This window comes from Mustela putorius, unplaced genomic scaffold (genome assembly GCF_011764305.1).
Source record: "Mustela putorius furo isolate JIRA1106 unplaced genomic scaffold, ASM1176430v1.1 tig00003834_pilon_pilon_pilon, whole genome shotgun sequence".
Lineage (NCBI taxonomy): Eukaryota > Metazoa > Chordata > Mammalia > Carnivora > Mustelidae > Mustela > Mustela putorius.
Window position 1 is genome coordinate 2751903 of NW_025421987.1, and position 13112 is coordinate 2765014.

Genomic DNA, 13112 nt, shown 5'->3' on the forward strand with positions numbered 1-13112 from the left:
TTGCATAGACCTCAGTTACACAGAAGAGATTAATTATGATCTTTTTAGTTCATGACATAATGTCACTACTGTTCCAAATGAGCTCTCTTTTACTTACCAGGTGGTTGGTTCATTTATTTATTTATTTATTTATTTATTAATAATTTTTTATTTTTTATAAACATATATTTTTATCCCCAGGGGTACAGGTCTGTGAATCACCAGGTTTACACACTTCACAGCACTCACCAAAGCACATACCCTCCCCAATGTCCATAATCCCACCCCCTTCTCCCAAACCCCCTCCCTCCAGCAACCCTCAGTTTGTTTTGTGAGATTAAGAGTCACTTATGGTTTGTCTCCCTCCCAATCCCATCCTGTTTCATTTATTCTTCTCGTACCCACTTAAGCCCCCATGTTGCATCACCACTTCCTCATATCAGGGAGATCATATGATAGTTGTCTTTCTCTGCTTGACTTATTTCGCTAAGCATGATACGCTCTAGTTCCATCCATGTTGTCGCAAATGGCAAGATTTCATTTCTTTTGATGGCTGCATAGTATTCCATTGTGTATATATACCACATCTTCTTGATCCATTCATCTGTTGATGGACATCTAGGTTCTTTCCATAGTTTGGCTATTGTGGACATTGCTGCTATAAACATTCGAGTACACATGCCCCTTTGGATCACTACGTTTGTATCTTTAGGGTAAATACCCAATAGTGCAATTGCTGGGTCATAGCGCAGTTCTATTTTCAACATTTTGAGGAACCTCCATGAAAGAAAGAACAAGAACCATATGATACTCTCAATAGATGCTGAAAAAGCTTTTGACAAAGTACAGCATCCCTTCCTGATCAAAACTCTTCAAAGTGTAGGGATAAAGGGCACATACCTCAATATCATCAAAGCCATCTATGAAAAACCCACCGCAAATATCATTCTCAATGGAGAAAAACTGAAAGCTTTTCCGCTAAGGTCAGGAACACGGCAGGGATGTCCATTATCACCACTGCTATTCAACATAGTACTAGAGGTCCTAGCCTCAGCAATCAGACAACAAAAGGAAATTAAAGGCATCCAAATCGGCAAAGAAGAAGTCAAATTATCACTCTTCGCAGATGATATGATACTATATGTGGAAACCCAAAAGACTCCACTCCAAAACTGCTAGAACTTATACAGGAATTCAGTAAAGTGTCAGGATATAAAATCAATGCACAGAAATCAGTTGCATTTCTCTACACCAACAGCAAGACAGAAGAAAGAGAAATTAAGGAGTCAATCCCATTTACAATTGCATCCAAAACCATAAGATACCTAGGAATAAACCTAACCAAAGAGACACAGAATCTATACTCAGAAAACTATAAAGTACTCATGAAAGAAATTGAGGAAGACACAAAGAAATGGAAAAATGTTCCATGCTCCTGGATTGGAAGAGCAAATATTGTGAAAATGTCTATGCTACCTAAAGCAATCTACACATTTAATGCAATTCCTATCAAAGTACCATCCATCTTTTTCAAAGAAATGGAACAAATAATTCTAAAATTTATATGGAACCAGAAAAGACCTCGAATAGCCAAAGGGATATTGAAAAAGAAAGCCAACGTTGGTGGCATCACAATTCCGGACTTCAAGCTCTATTACAAAGCTGTCATCATCAAGACAGCATGGTACTGGCACAAAAACAGACCCATAGATCAATGGAACAGAATAGAGAGCCCAGAAATAGACCCTCAACTCAATGGTCAACTAATCTTCGACAAAGCAGGAAAGAATGTCCAATGGAAAAAAGACAGCCTCTTCAATAAGTGGTGCTGGGAAAATTGGACAGCCACATGCAGAAAAATGAAATTGGACCATTTCCTTACACCACACACGAAAATAGACTCAAAATGGATGAAGGACCTCAATGTGCGAAAGGAATCCATCAAAATCCTTGAGGAGAACACAGGCAGCAACCTCTTCGACCTCAGCCGCAGCAACATCTTCCTAGGAACAACGCCAAAGGCAAGGGAAGCAAGGGCAAAAATGAACTATTGGGATTTCATCAAGATCAAAAGCTTTTGCACAGCAAATGGTTCATTTATTTTTATTTATATTATGACCCTCATAAGAATTCACTATCCAACAAGCACATTGACTACTTGTGAAGGCAGAAATTACAGCTTTGCCAAGATATTCAACTATAATTCAACTAACACAAGGCAATACAGTGCTGGATTTATTTTTGTTAGTATGGAAACCTTAAAAGAAAGCAAAGATAATTTTAGCTGGAGAGATACTTCTCCTAGATAATTTGCAAGCATTCCAGGCATTCCTAGTTTGTTGTAATAGATAATCTGCATTCTTAGTAGAGACCTAAAAGTTTCTGAAGGATCTTGCTTCAGAACAATGGACTATGGTCACAGCCTGTGACTTCCATCTGCTTTCCAGAACAACAATAAAAAAGGCAAAACAATTATTTGAGGGGTGCTCTGGTTTCCAAGACTTTAAGAGTGTGATGAGAATCTCTAAAAATTTTCCTTTTTCAGGCAGTAGGAGGAGGATAAATCCTTTCTTTATCTTTTTATCTTCTCTGCAAAAGATTATTTGTGATTTGAATAATTACTACCACATTGCTGCTAGCAGGTGACTATATAAAGTCACCTGCTGGCAGGTGATGGTATATATATACATATACATGTATATATTTAATGTATATGTATATATATACATGTATATATGTATACATATATATGTATACATGTAAATGTGTGTGTGTATATATATACACACATGTGTATATATATACACATGTGTGTGTATATATATACATATATATAGTTAGTTAGTTAGTTTGTTTTATTTTGTTTTTTTCCAAACTTAGGTAACATTTACTTGACTGCTGCCATAGACCCTTTTTAGGAGTGAGGCTATTACTTTATAATAATAATGCCTTACTATAGCCACATCTTTCTATCAGAGTTCCAAATGATATTTCTGTTCCAGCTCCTAGCACTAGCCTTGGAGGGGGTAAGAATGAAAGTTTAATTTTAATTATATACTGTAATATGAAAATGTAGAAAGTTTAGAGAGGTTCTGCAAAGGAAAAAAAAAATCACTCAATATAGCACCTGGAGTGAAACTGTTAAAACATGTCACATCATTTCACTTTTCTTCTCCAGTGCTTCAATATTCTCTCATTTCTTAGACAACAAATTCTCAGTTCTGACAGTGGTGCAAGAGGGTCATGATGATCTCTCTTTCTCTTGTATCTCTGACCTTATCAGTCTAACTCACCAACTTGCTCATTTTCCCCCAACCACACTGGCTTCTTATTGTTCTGGAGTCCACCCAGTGGGATCTCAATGTAGAGCCTCTGTACTTGCTCTCCAAGCACCTGCTCATCTCAGGACATTTGTCAGTGCTGCTCCCTTGGCCTGTTACTCTCTAATTCCAGAAGCCTGGCTGTTTCCCTTGCTCTGTCACCTTCTTTACCAAAGTACTCAAATGTTACCTTGTCATGAAGGACACACCTGTAGCTCTATTTAAAATTTCAGTCCTGGGGTGCCGGGGTGGCTCAGTCATTTAAGCGGCTGCCTTTGGCTCAGGTTATGATCTCAGGGCCCTGGTATTAAGCCCCACATTGGGCTCCCAGCTCAGTGAGGAGCCTACTTCTGCCGCCGCCCCCCCTACTCACGTTCTCTCTCTTACTCACTGTCTCTCTCAAATAAATAAATAAAATCTTTTAAAAAATTAAAGAATAAAGTAAAAATAAATTTACAGTCTTATCCCTATCCCCCACAAATGTAATTTATCTGGTTATTATCTTTCTGGACTTCAATTTCTTCTAAAATGTGTTCCCTTCTGACATAAAACATAACTGGCTTAGCTGTTTTGTTTATGGGCTCTCTTCTTCCAACTTAGTACAAGAAGCCAGGACTTGGGTGCATACCCAGTGTGCAGAAGAGTCCTATCACATAGTTTCTACTCAATAAACATGCAGCTAACACTGTTTATATATATATATATTTTTTAATAATTTTTTATTTTTTATAAACAATAGCCAAACTATGGAAAGAACTTATATTTTAATTTTTAGGTATTATCTTCTGGGATCTTTTTCCTGTCATGTACAATGTTATTTCTTATCTTTCAGTGATTTGTGTGTTATCCAGTTCTCCATCAGGTGCCCCCAGCTCTCCTCTCTATACCAGATAGGAGCACAAGTCAGATCTGACAAGGTTTCAGGAGCCTTCATCTAGTCAGTAAGGAAGCATTTGCAAATCTGATGTTTCTCTGTGCCTGTGGGCTCACTGTCTGACAACTTCTCTCAACATTTGGCAGTATTACAAACAACAATTCCATAACTGACACCACTCTTAATCCCCCACTCATCATAACTAATGTGAGGTCTTTCTGCCTGTCTGATCCTTGGGCTTTGGCATTACATGGTACAAAGATCTCTCTCCTGATTTTCTGACCTGAAAGGGAAATCAAGCCAGTGTCTGCCTGCTGGGTTGGGCCACATGTGCCATGCAGGATTTCTTTCGGTGCTTCCCCTGAAGTCTGATGATGGTGCACAAATTCGCCTGGCTCCTGACTAGCTACACATGTGAAACTGTGACTGGGAGCCAGTCCTAAAGATCACCTCTTTCAACTTATTTTTATTTATTTATTTTTATCTAAAATCAGGGCTTTGAACATTTGGGAATGCAATACACTGTTAACATGATTTTTTTTTTAATGAAAGCCAAAAAAAGAAAAAAATGAATATGTGATTTTGATAGACCTTAAGTTGGCATCCATTATGGTAAAAGCTCTGCTAAGAATCTTTGGTTGTGATTTGGAAAGGTATGGATCTCTGGGTCCAAGATTAGGACTGGGATTTAGACCAGGGATATCTCCAAAAAGCCAGAGTATACAGGTAACGTTGGAAGAACAACAGTGTTTTCCTCAGAGGGAGGCATATACTCCAAAAAGGAGGATTATCACATCTGCACTAATCTGTTTATTGTTTTTTTTTGTTTGTTTGTTTGTTTTCCTCTCTTTCTCTCTCATGCTTCCTGGAATTGTGCTAGTGCAGAGCTATGCTGACATTACATCCAATGAGTAGGGAGAGGAATTTCCTTCCAGTATGTCTTAAATTATGGAGACATTTTTGTGATGAGGGCCTGTACTAGTCTCATCTGTTTGATGATGAGTAAATTAGATGGTAAATTACCTCTTTGATGGAAAAGCTTTCAATCATTCTGGGTAAATTCTCCCTCCATGGCCATGAATTTGTCCATAAAATTAGGAAAAAATATAGAACATTCTACATCATACCAAAGCATTACCTTTATCTTTTTTTTTTTAATATTTTAAATCTGTGTTTTAAGATTCTATGGATTTGAGACATAAAGATTTTTGAGTTTTTATCCCTCACTTTTGAGGGAGACACATAGACAAAAGTAAGATCAATGAATAATTAACTCAAAAGTTGTTTTCAATCTATTCTTGCTTCAAAAGATAAAACTATCAAAATATGGAACAGTCACATGGGTGTATAATGTTAAATGGATCAAATTACTTAATGATCCTCTCAACACATGCTTGTGTAATTCAGATTTGCTCCTGTAGTTCTTCACAGTCTATACAGTGTACAGAATCTTAATCTCTTCATTACATCATCAGCATTCAAGATAATGAGGTTTTGACATATTTTAAAGGAGGTAAATCTAATGAAGAAATCGTATACACAAGTCAAATTACATTTAAGATGTTTCCCTACTTATCACTAGAATTAAAGGTGTAATTTAATATGGATTTTTGATTAAAAACAGATGGTTCACATCTGTTCCCCAAATGGAAAGGAAAAAAAAAAAAAAGGCAGCATTTTAGCTGAAAAGTGTGTCACTGAAGTAATATCTGATGAGGAAGATATGCTGAATATAGTCTGATTTTGTCACCACAGAAATGTTCTGATATCCATCCACTCAGAGATTAACTAGAATAAAAACAGAGTCATTTGTAGAACAATCTCCTCACAGGAATAACCCCATGCTGCAAGATGTTCCAGAGGTCAGATGTGTGGACTTTCAGGCAATGCCATCTTGTGCAGGTTTTCATGGGAACTTCTCAGACTGAGTCCAGCCAAGAACCTAAGAAGAAGTTAACAAATTTGAGGAGAAGTTGATATGGCCAAATAGTAGATTTCCAACTTGCTTTTTGGGAATGAGGTTCTTTAAGAGACACAGATTCTAAGGTGGACCCTGTGATTCCTGCTGCCTTGTATTTACATCTTTACACTACCCCTTCCTCTTGAGTGTGGCAGACCTGTGACTTTCTTCAATCCAATCCAACAGAATATGGCAAAGGCAATAGGGTATACATGATTACATATATATGATTATGTTGCATAAAACAGCAACACATATTGGAAAGAAACTCTTCCTTGCTGGCCTGGAAGAAGCAAGTTGTTCAGTCCATATCAAAAGGCAACAGACTGAAGGAAGCTAAAAATCAGCAAGAAAAATTGGATCTCAGTCCAGTAACCCCAAAACAGTGAATTCTATCAAGAACCACTTGTGTTTGAAAGTAGGTTGCCTCCTAGTCACACCTCGTAAGAGACTGCAGATTGCAACTTTGGCCATCACTTTGACTGCCTGTTTAAGATCCTAAAGCAGAGTACCCAACTAACCGAAGACAAGACTGCTGGCCTGAATACAGAAAGCTTGAGACAATAAATAGGTCTTATTTTAAGCTTCTAAATGTATGGCAATATTATTATGCTGCAGTACATAGCTAATACAACCATTTTTTGAGTCTAAATATCATAAGATGTTCCTTCTTAGTAAAGAAAGGCAAAACATTCAAAACTGGTAATGATATTACAGGAGCAGATGACCCATTGGGATGGTTCAAGGAGATACAGAGGCGTCCAGCTCTGGGCCGTTAGGAATGGTGATCAATAACTTGTACAAAGGTAATACTGCTAAAAAGATCTCTAAGAACCAATAAGAATATAATTTATTGATCTTAACAGGGTGGCATCTTGAAGGAAATAATTGTTCTTCCTCATTGGTTCAATTTGATGGTACATCAAAGATGGCAAAGGTGCTTAGGAAGCATTCCTGTGCTCTATACAGATTATAAATGCAACATCTTTGCAGGATGCTAAGATATTTTAGGAATATAAGGAGCACTATCCCTGAAACTAAGAGGCCACATTAGCTGTAGAAGACACCACCTTGAAACACAGATAGGCATATAACCAAGAATATGTTCCAAAAATATAGTTAATGTCATAATCTTAGATTAAAGGCAGGATCCAGCTATACTAATCATAACAATGAAAACTCTTATTTGGAAATTATTAAAATATAGAGTATAATAATTAAGCTATGGATATATAATAAATGGAATATCAACTTATCATATATTTATCCATTATAAATTTTTGAATTGTTGCTTTAACTCATCCATTCCACTAAAGCTAGAGTATCTGCAAATTATTTTTTAGATTGTAGAATCAATTACAAATATGTTTCTTCCAATATATGTTAATAAAGTTGTTTTTTTTAAGTCACATTAAGGAGTCAGCGAGCAATTATATGAAAATAAGAATTTCTTTTTCCTTGTTTTTTTAAAATTTTTTTAAAGATTTTATTTATATGAGAGAGAGAGACAGAGATAGTGAGAGTGGGGAGGAGAGGAGAGGCAGGAGAGTCACAGGACTCCATCCTAGGACCCTGGGATCATGACTCTAGCCACAGGCAGACACTCAACCAACTGAGCCACCCAGGTGCCCTAAAGGTAAGAATTTTCTAGATTGCCTTTTAATTTACTAAAGATTTAACCCATTCCATATTTATGGAAATCTCATGTCTGTAAGGTGCAGTATATCATTTTCTTCCTGTTACTCCATTTTCACTTCCTCCCTTATAGAGAATACTTAGAGATAATGGATTGATGTACACATTATCATCAGTGTAATTTCATAACTCTCAGCAGATAAAGATTAAAGAGTTTCCCTTCACAATGGCAGATGGCGGCATGTTAGGTAATTGCAAATTATTATATATGAATTGTGCTGTGGTGGAGCTAGAAAGAAAGAAAAAGTGACTGATAATTTTGTTGAGAAGACAAGAAAAATGAAGATTGAATTTTAAAAATCAGAAATTGTATATAACTACAGTATTGGCCAAACTATATTTTTTGAATTATCATTCAAAGTGGCCAAACTACACAACAGGAAAGAAAAAAAGTCCTGCAGAGATGGCAGATGACAGCCCGGCACACAAATTCCTAATCAAATCACCACCATCTGCATAACTTGTGACCAAATCTGCTTTGGCATTTGGCTTTTATCTCCTCAAGGATATTAGTATTAATGCACAGATACCTTAAATGGAGAAGAATAATGGATTTGCAAATGGAAAAGAATAGCATGACCCATGGAGACTCAGAGTTAAGAGCTATGTTTACTACTATTAAAAACTCTATTTCCATGTATTCGTGACTGTTTCTCAGGACTTAACTGATTGCATGCAGGGCAGAGATGATGTTCTGCATTCTGACTCCTCAGTATTACCCGTCAGCTCGTAATTGATAAGTGTTAATAAACTGACTCACTTGCTAAATACTGATTGGAAAACACAAGGAATAATCTTGAGAGCAGGGAATTTATTTAGGGAGCATATACAGGGTACTCCTATGGTGCTTTCCTACTCCTCTCCAAAACACATCTAATCTATGTATTTAACAGTTAATTATGTTTATTTCCTTGTTTAAAAATTCTTGTATCTGGATTGGAGAAATACGCTGAAATGCATATATGTGACTAGTGAAATAGATCTTCAGAGATCCATGATACCTGTATTTCATTTTGACATGAACAGAGCCGGATATATACAAACACTTAAACCTTATGTTATTTAATATTTTCAAAATATGTAACAAAACCACTTTAATATGCTTCATAGAAGCCCAAAGCAGGAACACATGGTAATTTAGGAAGAAACTGGAACCAAGTGTTATAAAGCTCTTGGCCTCACTTTTTTCTCTCTGCTTCCCTATTTGTCTCTTTATTTTGCCTTCTAGAATTTTCTTTCCTTCCCTAGACCAAAAGACAAATATATTTGTCTGTATCATTACTGAGGTTCTGTGTTATAATTCCAGCCTTGTGAACTGATTAATTGGCCCTAATTGCAAATTCAGGGAGATAGAAAATAGTGAACTAACTTGGAAAGGTATCCATTGCGGGTTCAACCAAGGATGGCCAATAGAATGAGCCACGGTGGACTATAATGGCCCATAGCAAATTTCCAGAGAAAGAAGCAGACAGGCTATAGTGTAATCTTAGATTGAATCTTGGAATGTGATTTTTTTTTAATTTTTATTTTTTATAAACATATATTTTTATCCCCAGGGGTACAGGTCTGTGAATCACCAGGTTTACACACTTCACAGCACTCACCAAAGCACATACCCTCCCCAATGTCCATAACCCACCCCCTTCTCCCAACCCCCCTCCCCCCAGCAACCCTCAGTTTGTTTTGTGAGATTAAGAGTCACGTATGGTTTGTCTCCCTCCCAATCCCATCTTAAGTGGGTAGGAGAAGAATCAAAGAATGTGATTTTTTAAAAAAGATTTTATTTATTTATTTGCCAGGGAGAGAGAAAGAGAGAGCACAAGCAGGGAGCGTGGCAGGCAAAGGGAGAAGCAGGCTCTCTGCTGAGCAAGGAGACAATGTGGGGCTGGATCCCAAGACCCTGGGATCATGACCTGAGCCAAAGGCAGACAATTAATCAACTGAGGCACCCAGGCATCCCTTAGAATGTGATCGTAAATGAATCAAGAAAATCATTCCACTGCCAAGATTTTAAAACTTTGAGTACTTTTATCACTGTGTCTTTTGTCTTGAACTCAGCAATGGATTTCACCTAACTTTTGGCTTCTTCATTTTCACATCCACAAATGAGACAGGTGAGAGGCAGCTGCCAAGGAACTTTTATCAGGGCTGAAAGTACTGGTTAAACTTAGTAATGCAATCCCCTGCTTCCATTATCTTTTTATCTTTTCATTTCAAACAATTTCACTTAAATAAAAAGAGGATTTCATAAGGAGATTTACATAAAAATAACATAAACAAAATAGACAACAAATAGAGGAAGCGTCATCTAATTTTCTAGATACCCCCTTCTTTTTTAAGACACTGCTTTTCCTTTTATAGATTTAAATAAAGGTAGTAAATGTTTAAACTAATTTTCATTTGTGTTCAAAACTCTCAGTCACTACAACCAATTAATAATCCAAGTTATTTCAGATATTTAAAGTCAACCAGCAAATGAAATGTATGAAAGACATCTATACCAGTACTATGCTAGATCCTGTATGTGCCATGTAATGAGAGCTGGTGTTATAAGCTGGTTGTTAAATACAGCTGTTCTTGAAAGTTAAATTATATAAACTTGCATGAATTATTTTTAAAAGATTAATAAATGCTAAGAACTACATCAAAATTATTTTAGTATATTTTATTATCATATATACTCTTGAGGTTATTTTATCTATTTCATCCATATGGGGGAAATAAAGAATAGTGTACTAAAACATGTCTCTTCCCAACTTTGCATTGAGTAACATTACATTGTTAACTGAAAAGAGGTCATGGCAGTGAGGTAGGGGTGGAGAGTCAGGGATTGTTGTTCAGACCATAACAATGGACAGATGTTAAAATCAGAGTTGTTGTTATTGTTGCTTACCAAGCTTATTGTTAAGCATTTATCAACTTCCTGTACATTAGTCTCTAGAGATATGAATTATATATTTTGGAGCTTCACAGTGCTATTCTCTAGAGATACAGGGATAAACTGAAAATTCCAAAGAACGTGCTTGAGAAAAAACATTAGGTGGGGAAGATGACCTATTTCACTTTGGTGAAAACATTGATTGACAATGTTGGTACTTTTGGTTTGCAGTTGCTTGGACCAAGTTAATGTTTAGTGGAGGCCTGAGATGGGATACAAGCAAGACAGATCTGACTGAACATGTGTCTCAATTTGGAGAAGTTGTGGATTGTACAATTAAAACAGATCCAGTGACTGGAAGATCAAGAGGATTTGGATTTGTGCTTTTCAAAGACGCTGCTAGTGTTGATACATTTTGGAATGGAAAGAACACAAACTGCATGGCAAATTGATAGACCCCCAAAAGGGAAAAAACTTTAAAGGGAAAGAACCCTCCCTCCCAAAAAACTTTTTTTTGGTTAGATTGAGCCCAGACACTTATAAAGAACAAATTAAGGAATATTTTGGAGGCTTTGGATAGATTGAAAATATTGAGCTTTCCTTGAATATGGAAACAAGTAAAAGAGGGTTTTGTTTTATCTCATGTACACATGAAAACCCAATCAAGAATTTGTTAGAAAGCAGATATCTTCTGAGCACTGGGTGTTATATGGATGTAATGAATTGCTAAATTCTACTCCTAAAACTATAATACCCTATATGTTTAACTAACTAGAATCTAAACAAAAACTTGAAATTTAAAAAAGCAAAGAAATTAAAATAATAAATAAATAAAAGCAGATATCATCACACTGGTTTTAGGAAGTGTGAAATCAAAGTTGCACTACCCAAAGAGGTATATAAGCAGCAACTATGAGACAATGAAAGAGGTGTTGCAGTTGGTGGATAAGGTGGTACCAGCAGCTGTGGATCAGGTCAGAGCCCAAAATGAAACCAAGGACCTAATAACTATTATGACCAAAGATATGGAAATTATAATAGTGTTTATGGTGGTGATCAGAACTATAGTGGCTATGGTAACTATGATTATACTGGGTATAACTATAGAAACTATGAATATGGCTAGGGATATGCAGACTGCAGTGGCCAGCAGAACCCTTAGATCAGGGTGTCTTGAGAGGGTGGAAATCACCAAAGCAATGAGCAGGCATACTAAAAGAAGACTTTGGAAAAATTTGGAGGAGATTGCTAAAGTCTCCCATCTTGCAGAATGACATTGACAATCGGTCTTTTGTTGATCTAAGATGATTATTTTGTAAAAGATTTGTAGTGTAAAAGACACAGCTGTGCCCAACTGTATACAGCTACCCATTAGTTGTCTTTGTTTTCACATTGTCTTTTATTAATCTGTGTTATGACTGGATTTGGATTTGTGTTTATACAAGTTTTATTTGTATGATATCATGTTAAGTTTAACAAATAAATGCTTCCTTGTGTGATTGTTTTTCTGCATCAGGTACTACATATTTCTGTAAAAATGTAGTCTTATTTATTTATATATTTATTTGTATATTTATTTGCTTATTTGTTTGCTTTTAAATATTTTATTTGTGAGAGAGAAAACATGCACGTGAGCACAAAAGTGGAGGGAGGGGTAAAAGGAGAGGGAGAAGCAGACCCCCTCCCAGCAGGGAGCCTGATGCCCAGGTAAATCCCAGGACCTTGAGATCATGACCTGAGCCAGACAGACACTTAACTGACTGAGCCAACCAGACACCCCTTTAAACATGCAATTTTAAATAAACAATAATTAAGGCAGAGTTTATTTTGTAGGGAGTATTTGTCCATACAGAGAAACGGTCATCCTTTATGAATAGCCAGCTACAGTGTCACCCTTTGCCCATTTTTGTCAGATGTATTCTGTGTTTTAAGGCTTTATTTCCCTGTTAACGGAGGTATTCATCACACCTTTAATGTTTCCTCTACGTATCTGGAAACGTAGTCATAGTGTTGTCATTAGTGAAAGCTTTCTAGCAGACCTTGAATCTTCTGTATTATATTTTGAAGTGCACCTTCTTAATACAAAGTATGTTGTTAGCTCCTTTCATGAATAGAAAACACATGCTTTGTTCCTTTCTCTGGAAATCCATTTGTTATGATATGCTAAAATCAGACTTAATCAGTCGTCTACTAGAAAGAGCTTTAGTTAATCATAATATCAATACCTTAATTATTCTCTTGGTAAAAATGTCCAGATATATTCAAGGAAAAGGCACTATTAAACTGTGTGTAGGAGTTATGGTTTAAGGGTATCAAAAATAGTTACATTTTAACAGGGGGTTTGACAGCTAGGTATGAGGTTGTTAAACGAACAAAAGTTAAATTTAGGTATTTGAAGCAGCGTCT

At 36.4% G+C, this 13112-nt stretch overlaps 1 pseudogene; it reads left to right on the top strand.

Annotated features, from left to right (window-relative positions):
• Positions 1 to 6869: 6869 nt before the first annotated feature.
• Positions 6870 to 11622, top strand: LOC101683336 (annotated as a pseudogene).
• Positions 11623 to 13112: the final 1490 nt, after the last annotated feature.